This window comes from Passer domesticus, chromosome 1, assembly GCF_036417665.1.
Source record: "Passer domesticus isolate bPasDom1 chromosome 1, bPasDom1.hap1, whole genome shotgun sequence".
Lineage (NCBI taxonomy): Eukaryota > Metazoa > Chordata > Aves > Passeriformes > Passeridae > Passer > Passer domesticus.
Window position 1 is genome coordinate 107,676,378 of NC_087474.1, and position 12,122 is coordinate 107,688,499.

At 36.2% G+C, this 12,122-nt stretch overlaps 1 long non-coding RNA gene across 4 annotated transcripts in view; it reads left to right on the forward strand.

Annotated features, from left to right (window-relative positions):
• The first annotated feature begins 864 nt into the window (after positions 1–864).
• Positions 865–12,122, forward strand: part of LOC135308078 (uncharacterized) — a 269,531-nt gene continuing 258,273 nt past the window's right edge. For all 4 annotated transcript variants that reach the window (XR_010368616.1, XR_010368617.1, XR_010368618.1 and 1 more), the window contains exon 1: positions 865–963. This is a non-coding gene — a long non-coding RNA (uncharacterized LOC135308078). The remainder of the gene's footprint in view (positions 964–12,122) is intronic.

The window sequence follows — 12,122 nt, forward strand, 5'->3', positions numbered from 1 at the left end:
TATCACTGGTGGTGCAGATGCCAAAGGGCCAAATGGAATACAGGCTTAGAAAATACACTTCTGTCTTCAGAAACCTAGGCACAATTAAGCAGTTTTCTCAATATTTATTCTGGTAGTCAGCTGTGTTAGAATATTACAGTTTGAAAGGAACTACGGTGGCTATGTAGTCCAAATATATATTCTCAATATAACCTTCCAGAAGAATTGTTTCTTCTTATTCCCAGCTTCTGCTTTGTATGCCTGAATCATACTGATTAAAGTTTGAAAGAAAGGGTTAAGATATATCTATATTTGCATTTGGGAAAAGTGGCAAATACTTTAGTATCTTCACTTTGTATCTTTATCATCAAAGTAAAGTTTAAAATAAATTGATCAGAATTTGTGACATTAAAGTAATGTGTTCCCCCTCCATCATTTTCCCCCAAAAGCACGAAACTTGAAGCAGATGTCCTGATTCTTTATTTTGAATCAGAACTTCTCACTTCTATCGACCATGTCAGCTTATAAAGTTCCAACACAGGTTTTGCGTGGGCAGCTCTTGCATTTAGACATGTAACCAGAATTCATGAAGCCAGTATTCTCATTTACTTAACAAAAGACACAGCCAAGAATCCATCAATATTATATATATGACAGGCAGCTTTGAGCCATTCCATGCCTAGATATTTGCTTTGACATTTCCTAATAAAAATCTTTCCTACAAAAACTCTGTGACATTTAAGAGGCCGATGCTCAGAATTTTTTGCCAGGCCAACAAAACATTATGCCACAAGTATAGTCCCAGTCCCAGTCAAAAGTAAACTACGCTTTTCTTTCCATCATCCTCCCACATGCAGAAATATAATTTGTTTATACTCAGAAGATTTTGCTGTTATACAACAACCCCAGGGCAGCAGCTTAGATTCAATTCAACCATTTGGTTTAAGCCAGCTCCTGAACGGACTAAGCTACTAAAAACATAAAGTAAGTATTTCTATATATTTTCTTTTCAGGGGAGGTTCACTGTTATGCTGAGGGTTAAGGGAGGTTTTTCACACTCATAGGGGACAAAAGTAAATAAATTACATTTTTAGCCCTTATTGCAACCTTGTGGCTGAATAGATAAAGAAGGTTGCCTTGTCTCATTCGAAACTAGTAGCATTTCATCATCTTGTCCCTTCAATTTCCTTCAAAAACAGGAGTACACTAAGATGGAAGAAATAGTTAAACTGCAAGATAGCTTGGAGATTAGTATCTGTCCCCTTGTACTGGCACTGTTATAATTCTTGGGGATGTCTTTTTGAGATATTTTTCCCAGTGCGCAACCAGCTCTGGCCAGAAAATTACCACTTGGGCACGTCTTCAGGTAGATTTCTTAGTGCACTTTTGAAGAGTAGAAACAAAACAAAAACATGAGAAAACCAAATTGGAGAACCAAGTATATTTTAAGTCCTTTGGGAATCTGAGGTAGTGTTTACACTACTAGGGGAACACTTAGCTAGTTTTATTTGCTGACAAGTACCATTTCCTTCAGGGCAGAGGAGTGGATATTCGTGATTGTAATCAGCTTTCACTAGGTTCTGCACAGCTGCTAAAATACATGGTCTACAGGGGATACTACAGCAGTCATGTGGACACAAAAGTGACCAAAATGAGAATGCACTTGCATCCTTATTAGAAAATTAGGGAGCTGTTGTGGTTCAATATTGAGAGTGATGTAGGACAGGAAAAAGAACTGAGTGGGAACATGAAGAAGAATAGTTTTTTTGTAGTAATAGCAGTGTAAAAAGAGAATGAAACATTCATTAGAGAGAGGAGGAAAGAGCTAGAAATCACATTCAGATAAAATGGAGTATAAACGCATACAAAATAGATGAGATAGAATGAGCAGTTCTTCTCTTGCTTCTCCAGCTGTCAAACCCTTTTTTTGCATCTCTTCCTGACACACACAAAAATCACTGCCTATGATCCTTTCTCCCCTCAGGACAAGAGCCTAGCTTTTGTCCATGAAAATCTGATTGCTCTCTAAGCCTTTTTCTTCTGTTATTGAACAAATAATGTCTTGAACTATTAAATGGCTGTAAAACCTTTCCAGAGTCTCTCTCTTGGGCATCTTCATGTTTCAAAAAGACACTTCTTCTTGTGTGCATACAAATTCACTTAACAGACTGTCAGACCTAAGGCTATGCAATGCTTTTGTTTGGTTGCTACTATTGCACCTGACACAGTGAAAACCTAATTTAGATCTTCATCCACTTACTGTTCAGAAAACTTATATCAGAGCAGCATTTCTGCTGTAGTAAAGGCTTACTTTCTTTTTAAAACAGGACCATTCTAAGGGTTCTAAATTAAAAAAAAAAAATTAAAAAACTAATTCATGACATTTTTTCGTCTCAATGGGCACCACTGGAGACAGAGGTTCCAGAGACAGATCCCTTGAAAAATAACATGGGAATTCGTAAAACCAAAGTCATAAAAGCTTTACACATGGAAATATTTTTTCTAATTACTTCTAGCCTACTCTCAGGTGTTGCATTCACATTTTCTGAAAAATCCCTTCGCCCAGGATTTTTCTCCTGGGAAGCTGAGAAGCCGCAGAGAGAAAATTATTATCTCATTTGCTTCTCCTCTGTTTTGCTCATGTGGAATGTGTTTGGAGATTGTTTACCCACAGGTGATTGTTTCACTGGCTTCTGGTGTGAGTTGTTTTGGCTCTTTGGCCAGTCAGCGCCAAGCTGTGTTGAGACTCCAGAAAAAGTCACGAGTTTTCATTATTATCTTTTTAGCATTCAGTAAGTATCCTTTCTGTATTCTTTAGTATAGTATAGTGTAGTATAGTATAGTATAGTATAGTATAGTATAGTATAGTATAGTATAGTATAGTAGTCTTTAATATAATATAGTATCATAAAATAATAAATTAGCCTTCTGAGAACATGGAGTCAGATTCATCATTCCTTCCTGCCATGAGGGTCCATGCAAATACAATACTCAGGTCCCTAATATATAGATATGCAATTATTGACCTCTTACAGTTTGAATCTACTGACTTGCTTTCAGTCAGGTAGTTAGCCAAAGAATCAAAATGCTTATGTCAACAGGGGTCTGCAATGTGAAGGGACTAAGAGAAGAGAGTGAAGGCCACAGAGGGAAAGTAGGGGTTTTGTCCAGGGACAGGAAGTTTAGAAGACAAAGGTTGAAATAAAATATTTATATATACAAAAATGAGAACATGAGATAAAAGATTATTCAACACAGATGGCAAAACCAGAAAAGAAATATTATTATCATCATCTAAGCTGACCTGTCAAATAAGAAAGGTTATAGGATTTACTAGAAGAAATTCCCACAGAATTAAAAGAGTGTGGTGAGAAAATTATGCTGAGTCATAATTAAAATTTCCACAGAAAACCAACCACAATTTCATCACAGTACTCACTAGTTAATTTTCTTCAGTGTTAGACATTGGAGCCTTATTCTATCACTCTAAATTTGTCTTGCTTAATCTTCCAGCCATTGAATTTTGTTACACTTTTGTCTACTATATTAGAGAACCCTTGATCAAAGTTTTGTTTGCCAGGAGATACTTCCAGGATGCACGACAGTCATTCACCCACACATGCAAGCATGTACACCATCCTGCTTAAATTTATCTCTTTTATGTCTTTGATAAACAGATTAAAACCCCCAAGGGGGCCTGTTTCCAAATCTTTTAATCATTCTCCTGTATTTTCTACAAACTTTCTCCAATTTCAACTACAACCAAGAGCACTGCATTCCACATGGGTGTTTGCACCTATAGTAAGATCATATTGCCCCCTAAATTTAAACAAGATTTTCCTCTTTATACTTCTAACTCTCTCCTTTGGGAACTCACATTTAGCTCATTATCGACTGTGAACATTCAAATTAATTTCAAAGTTGTTGTTTGCCAGGCTAAAATTTCCCAGCTTGTCAGCACAGTCTGCAAGTATTTGCCTTTAAACACATTAAAGTACCGTACACAAAATCAAGATTGCCTTCAAATTTTGGGAATGTGCAAGATGATACTTTACAAATACTGCATTCTTAGTAATGCCTTCATTATTTATTCCTTTTTATATTTTAATTTTTACCTATAAGTTTTTTTTCTCTACCATGGCTATTCAGTTTCTCTATCATTGATATTCAATGGAAAAATTTTTATTGAACTGGAAAAAACACCAGCAAAACAGAATAGCATGCATTTACTTCATCCCCATTACAAGGCTGACTATTATTCATATCTTTATTAAAAAAAATTGTGCTGGATTTTACCTAAAAGGCTGAGAACTGAAGCATTACATATGTGTTACAATCACATGCCCAGAAAACTGAGGTACAGCTGGTATCTGCTGAAAGGCCAAATAAAGGCCCAGCCTACAGATATTCCACGACAATGTTCAGTTCTTAAGTCCTACTGAGGAAACTTTTTCTACTTTCTCCTCTTCAAAGATCTATTTGACTAAATTTAGGAATTATTTTCCAATTATGCAGGAATGAAAATCAGTATTTTGTTCTATTGTATATTTGAATCTGCTTTTCTTTTTTAGGCTCAAAATCTTGCTGTGTGCAAAAGGGAGCAAAAAAACATACATAGCTAAAATGTGAGTGTGCAATGAGAACAATCTGTTTTAGCAGATTTAACAACATGGCTTATTTAATTAAAACAGAAAATTATAATAATACCATTTAAAGTGAAAAAAGCAAAACAAAACAAAACCCCATACAAACAAAAAGCCACAAAACCACAAACAAACAAAACCAACAAACCCCCACCTTTCCTAGTGTTTATTTTTGTGGTGTGGAGCTCACCCTTCTTGTATCCCTTTCCATCCCAAGGCTGATTGTTTCAGTATTCCTAGAGAAAGCAGGGGAGAATAAGAGGGTATAGCAATAAGCACCTGAGATCTTTGCTGGAAGCAATTTGAAAATCATGACAAGGAATTTTTCTCCTTCATCTTCCACCGAGGCCACCTTTACCCTTTTCTTTTTTTTTTTCTTTTTTTTGTTTTCCTCCTCATAGCCCCCTTCTCAGAGGCTCTCCTCTAAAGCCAAAGTGTGGCACAAAGGCCTCCCCCAGGTACTACCCCTTTCAGCAGCTGTCAAACCAGACTGAGCCCAGCTGCAGCCACAGCAAACCTAGATGAGCTCTAAGACCAGGTCAACAAAAGGACGGCAACTTTTTGCTAGTCATGAGAAAAATAATTTACTGGGCTACAATTGCTTGCTGCCTCTTGAGAGCAGATTGCATCTTCTGCATTTAGATAGTATCTGACCCATTTTTAGATGTGTTGTGGTTTCACCAGGAGGAGTGTGCAGTATGCCAGAACCAACTGAGCCCCACAGTCAGCTCCAATGAGGGCTGTCCTGGTTTAGGAACAGCACTTCAAACCAAAAGCCACTCTTCCCCTCCCCAAGTCTCTGGTGGGAGACTTCAAAGGCAGAGATCACAGGTTGAGATAATAACAATTTCCTGGAAACAACAATGAGAAAAGAAAATCAAACAGTAGCTGCAACAATATTGGCAAAAAATGTGTGTAAAAAGAGGAGCATTTTTATCTTTACAACCAAAAATGCTCACAAGCCCAGATCACTGAAAAGTAGTGGTGGATAGACCCTCTGTGCTTCACACTTTCTTCTCCAAATGTGAGCTACCCCCACCTTCTTCTTGGAAGAAGAATCCTTTACTTCCACCCCCGAGTAGTGAGGTGAGGTTGTATAGGACAACAACCCAGAAAAGCCCACATGGCTTCAGGCTCCACCCCCTCAAAGGTTCTGCAAGAAAAATCAACTTCTTCCTGGCCAAAAGCCTGGACAAGATATTACCACAATCTGTGTAAATAATAACCTTTGGATAGCATATATGTTTTCCTAAGAATTGGCTGTGATGTTGAGAGCAAAGTTAAAGGAAATAAATACTGATTAATCTGACACCAAAAGAAAGCAGCATATAGCACTCAAAAATGTGTGATATGATAAGAAAGACATAGGATCTTCTCACCAAACATATTTGAGAAAGTTTTCCATGAGAGAAGCTATAGACTAACACATGTCCCTTTTATTTCTGCCATATTGTAGCTGAAAGGAGACCCAATATCTTCTGTTAAGGCAGCTTAAACTTGTAGAGTGAAACATCAGAAATCAAAAATTATCTAAACACAGTAAAACTAACAGTCTTAAACTGACTTAAATTAGATAAAATTATGTATCCTTTAGCTATCAAGGTATTGAGAATATTTTTCCTTATTTTTAAAAAATAATTTTTTTTTTGTTAAAATTCAAACTTTCTATAATGTAAATTTTTTTAATATGTATATTCAATTTGTAAATAAATATTTCAGACCAGCTGGCTGTTTCCATTTTAAACTTGCAGGAGGGCATTCATGTATCCAGATCTGTATACCCTTCCAGTTGTATTTTTTGATCCAGTAAAAGATGCTATCTCTTTCTATGGAGCTTATCTTGCTTGTGTCCTTAAAATACCTCAGCTATAATAAAACTATCATTACATTATGATGGATTTTTTCACTGCTTCAGTCAACGTCCTTGTTTTTTTTTTCCTTTTAAAATAAAGGGAAGATAGACCAAGGACAAAGAACTTTTGATCCTAAGCTGAGAACTCCAGGCAGCCAGTACAACATACAAACTAGGAAAATGTTTTTAGCTAGTTCAGGGAGAATACAAAACACAAAAGCCTACTTCATGCTCAGCAAACTGAGGGTGTAGTCTTTGATTAATTTCAGCTAATGTAAATTTACCCCAGCTATTCACTCAGTTCCTTCTACGGTGGGCTAGTTTACTCTATTTATAGAGGAATGAGAAGAAAATTGTATTTCTTTCAGAGCATGCTGAAGTTGTGGCACTTTTCAGACTGTGTATTTAGTCAATATGAAGTATCACTGAGGATTGAAAGAAAGCACTGGTGCATCCCCCATCTATCTGATAGCTTTTCAAACCTCTGAATAAAGCAATCTGCATCTGAGTTGTTTTATAAAAACTATTCATGTAGCTATAAAGAAGCACTAATTTTTGGCATTTGCAATGATTCTGTTCATAAACTAAAACTTTTCATTTGTTACTTTAGAATTCTTGATGTGTAAGATTTCACCTTGAAGTCCTTAAATAACCCATATCATAGAAATTATTTTTTGTCCTTATATCTGTTATAACAGCTGAGATTGTCCAAGGCAATCTACTAACACTCTTGAAACATTGCAAAAGAATTTGAACAACTTTTTTCCTGTACAGAGTCACAAAATTCCAAAGCCATAGGCCTTCTGGCTTTCAGAGGTGGGAGCATCATTTAAAGAAGAAAGCGGCTGATGCATCTCACTCATCATGACTTCTCTTTGCATGTGCCACCTCACTTTTTACTTGTGATAATGTGACATCTTTCTGGCAACTGCAGCAGGGGAAACAAATATGAATGTATTTGTGTATTTTTAGTTGTCTAGAATGCAATGATTGTTCTGTCACTTTTGCAACGCATTTTGTCTCCCACGCCCATCTGTTCTGTTCCTCTTCTGCATTCTTTACATCTTCTTTGTCACCTGATTCTCTCACTACCTTTTCCCTTCAGAGAATGAGGAGAAAGGAGACTGTCATCTGACCCATGAATTATCCACAGACCACTATCAAATTGAGTGCAGAACACAGCCCAGGGGCTGCAGTTTTCTCTCTAATTCCCCAGATTATTTCAGAGTTTACTGATTTAATCTTAGAGGTTTTAGCAGAATTTTAATTTGCCTCCAGACAAACACACTTGGTTCACAAATCCATAGCACATGTGCTGATAATCTGTTGAATTGGTTATGTCCACTTCATGCATTCACTCATGAACACCATCAAAGGAAAAAGGCTCAGGTCTCAGTTTGGTAGGAGATTCCAGACCAGAGGAAAATAACACTGTTAATGTGTTGTGGTATTCTTTTTTGTTCTTTCAAGGAATTTTGACTGGAGTCCAGAACCAAGGCTGGTAAACCAGATGTTCTGAGAATATCTGAATTTTAGATATTTTTATTACTTAGATATTAGTCACAGTATATTCCATAGTCCCACAAATCTTATTATTTGCAGGTGTAAAATAATCACCTTGACTATCCAATAACAAAAAAATCTCTGCCACTGATTTTTCTGGTAGGAAATGGAATGAGCTCCAATAAGACTAAATGTGCAAGCAATTATATTATGCACTTTTTGAAAATTTTTTCCACCTAAAAGCTCAGGCATTTAACTATTTGTTCCTTAACATCTTGGTTGATAAAATTTAAAAGAAGAGTTTTGCTCTAACTAATTAAATTCAAGTATTTTTCTAGTCTGTATTCTCATCTTTGTAAGGATTTCAACGCCACCATCAGATTTTCAGTGAAATGCATTGGGAAAAAGTATTTAAAACTTTTGCTTTAATTTTCATCAAAGAGGATGCACAAATTGGGAGAACATCTGCATATCATCAGAATATGCAAACTCTGTTAAATTTTGTGAAAAAGTAGTATTGTGTTTGTAGCTTGGTGTATGCTCTTTCCCCTTATCTTCAACCAACCAAAAAAACTATTGAGACCACAGTCTTTCAGTTTTGAGTTATTTTAGAGTAGCATTGGTGATGTGTATTTGGATAATAACTGGAATTTGACACAAACATTGTGTCTCGGACAAAGAGTTTTTAAGTAATTTCTAATTATTAGATTAACCATCTGGGTATTGAAATGACAGTACCAAATATTACAGGCAAGAAAAGGGGATAGCAAGATAGAAAGATGACTTAATTCATGAACAGAGAGCCATAGCAGAATGCACTGACTCATTTTGCTTTCTGCTGAGAAGCAACTTTATATAAAGTGAGAAACACTCCTCAGACCATTGTACCTACATAGGTGTGTGCATAAATGTATGTGTTTTGCTGCATATGTGTATACATATGCATATACATACTTATACATACGTGAATACGTATATGTATAAGTCACTGTGGCAAAAAACACCATTACAAGTAAATTTGCCCATTTACTTCCATATCATCCTTATTTCTGATACAAATCCCTCAGAAAATTCTAGAGTGGCAAATTTAGAAGATTGGTTTACTCTTTTATACTGAACTATCTGTGCAGTATGGTATATGACAATACATTTCTCTTGAGGCCTGATGTTACTCTTTTGTAACAGATAAAGGAAAAATTAGTCTTATTAATCCTGCAGATATTTTGCACCAGAAACATTTTCATGATAGGTGAGGTTGTACAAAATAGGACTTCAAGATAGAACTGCAAATTTGGTTGCCAATGCAGAAAGGACTTTATTGAACCTAGTGAACTCCATTTTGAAGAATGAGCTATCAGATAGTTGTTCTGCTATGGTTTCACACTCTTTTGGTTTTCTTTTTTTTTTTTTTCCCCTGAAGAAAACCACCAAATTCATCTTGCTATCCTTATTCATCCATTATCCTACATGTTTACACCTCCAACTTAGGAGAATGGAAGTATTATTTTCTTGGGTGTGTAAGCCCAGAACTGTGTCCTTAAAGAAATATATATAATTATAAAACAAAAAACGCAAAACGTTGTGAAGCTGGTACACTAAAAGCAGAATAGAAACAATAACTGACTTACAGAGCCTCAGCTCTAATGATGAGTTTTTCCTTTACCCTTGTGTCTCTTTGCAGATAATAGGTTTTTAAGAACTCCAGTTTTTCAGTTATACTTCCCAAGAAATTTGTCCAGCAGGCCACAATGTTCAAGGCTATACTTTTCTGGAGTAAATATATAAAAGAAAAAGCATCTTTAAAAAGATGTATGGTGTGCAGTTTTTAACAGGAAAATGGTTTGCCTTTAAAAAGACATTCCGTGTTCTATCTACAATTGTTTATGAGACTATACTTGCAAGTGAGACAAGGGGCTGAAAGTCCAAAGGACCTCAATTTATTGAAGGAATTCTTTTACCAAGGGAAGGACAATATTAGATTCAGAAGTGAGCACACTACTTCATATATTTCTGTAAGACTGTGCAATGTACAGACTACCAGCCAAGTGTGCAGCAGAATGGCAGGTGGCTCTACCCACTCCAGTGAAATTAGGGGTTGCATTGAAAACTCTGAAAATTTGTTCATGTATTTTTAAGGGAATGTGTTTACTAGTTTGTTTTTGCAATCAGCTAAAACTGTGGGAAAGAAAAAATTGTGTGGAATTTTTTTCTTGCATATCAGGTATTTTAGCAAGAGATAAGAAAAAATGTATGCTTGCTTCACTGTATTTAATGTTTTAGCCCAGCTCTGTTTTGTCTGGCCTTGGGGAATAAGAAAGAGGATCTGCTTTTGACAGAGTAAGATTAGTGTGTTCTTTTGTTGTGCTCTGTGTTCTTGCATATTTTACTTGAAGCCTAAATGACTGACAAAGAGAAAGGAATCTAAGATCTAGTTACAAAAGAAAATATTTCAAGCAGAAATTATTAGCACAGGGCAGTTCTAAAATATACTTTGGTTACTAGAAGAAAAATATACAATTCCTTTGGCTATCATTCACTTCTATTTTTCCCAGAAACTTGACAACACAAAGTATTTTTTTTATTTAGCAGTGATGCTCTTAGAAATTGCTTTGGTCGGCTTTGTGAAAGAGTTTTACAGAGAGAGTTGTAAACTTAATTAGTAGTAGAACTTAAATTGTGAAAATAACGGATATTCAGGCTATCAATATTATAGAGAGCTGTATGTTATTCTGCTTGTTTTAAAACTCATTAACCTATTGATTTTTGGTCTGGATGACTCTACCACATCACTGAATTGATTTTATTACGTAATTTACATAGAATTCAGTGTCCTTCTTTAAGAACATTATGGTGAAGCTTATCACAGGATTCTGGCAATGTAATATATTTATAATTAAATAATTTACTGTTCCGAAGCACAATCTGGACACAGAGGGAACCACTTTTCATCTAGTAATTCCTCTTAAAGTTGATTTTATTTGAGAAGTCAGTATTATGATCCATGCTAAGGGAAAATCCTCAAATATGTATCAAACAGACTTTTGCATCATATCTGAAGTCAAAAGTGTCCTAGGAAGGTTTCCTGTAGAACACTCAGGTTTCTGGGGGGAATGGAACATCACTTAAAAGAAGACAATTGCTTTTGTGCTGGTAATATACATATGCATTTTTGTGATACAAGATACACCTTCACATATATGTGGGAGTATATATGTAAACTCACTGGAGAAGTAAATTCTGTGGGGAGTGTTTCAGGAGCATACAAGGGTCATGTAAAGATGAGCTCTCAATAAATCAGAACCATCTTCAGTTATGCTATCAGCAGAGTGCTTGTGCAGATAGCCAGAGGTCACTGCTATCCACCAGGACTGGAACTACTGAAGAGATAGCTTACCTAACGCAGGAGATTCCTCCTTACCCTTCCCAATGCCAGCATGTCTGACCTAAAAGCCGCCCTATTTTTTTTATCTAAAGCATTTTACCAGGGGAAACTTTTCTTACTGTGGCTGCTCACTTTGGAAGCCTAGCAGATGATCCGTCACCACATCTTATACTTCAGGTTCAGAGGCCATTTTTTTGAGTGCTCCTAAGTTGTAAAAGGCTTTCTTTCTAAAGGAATTGGGATGTCAAGAAAGAAAGATGGCTGAAATGTGTTACACTGACACAGCAGTGTAATACATGGATTTAAAGTGGACTGGAGACTATGGGTTGTCTTTTTGTTAAGGCAGTGAATGCCAGCATAAAATTTACAGTAAAATGGTATAACCTGGCTTGTAGGCCATTCTGGATCTTAGATTTAATGGCTATGTATCAGGGATGGTGTTTTCTCTGTATTTTTTTGCCCAGTTCCTTACAGAGTTGAGACTTCTGTGACCCTACACCAAGTGCATATGTTTACGTGAGTCCTTCCAGAAGGTTTTAAATGAGTTGGCCATATTTAACACCTTTTCCCAGAGGGGAAGATGCACTATGGATGACTCACTTCTACCAAAGGTGTAGATACCAAGAAATTGCATAGTGGAGAGGGGTTCTTGGTGCCCATGTTAAGGAAAAGACAAAGTATGAATTAAACCCTAATTTGATTTGCACCCAGGAGAGATGTTATAGCTGCATCTAAGATAAAACTTCTTTTGTCATATGCTTCT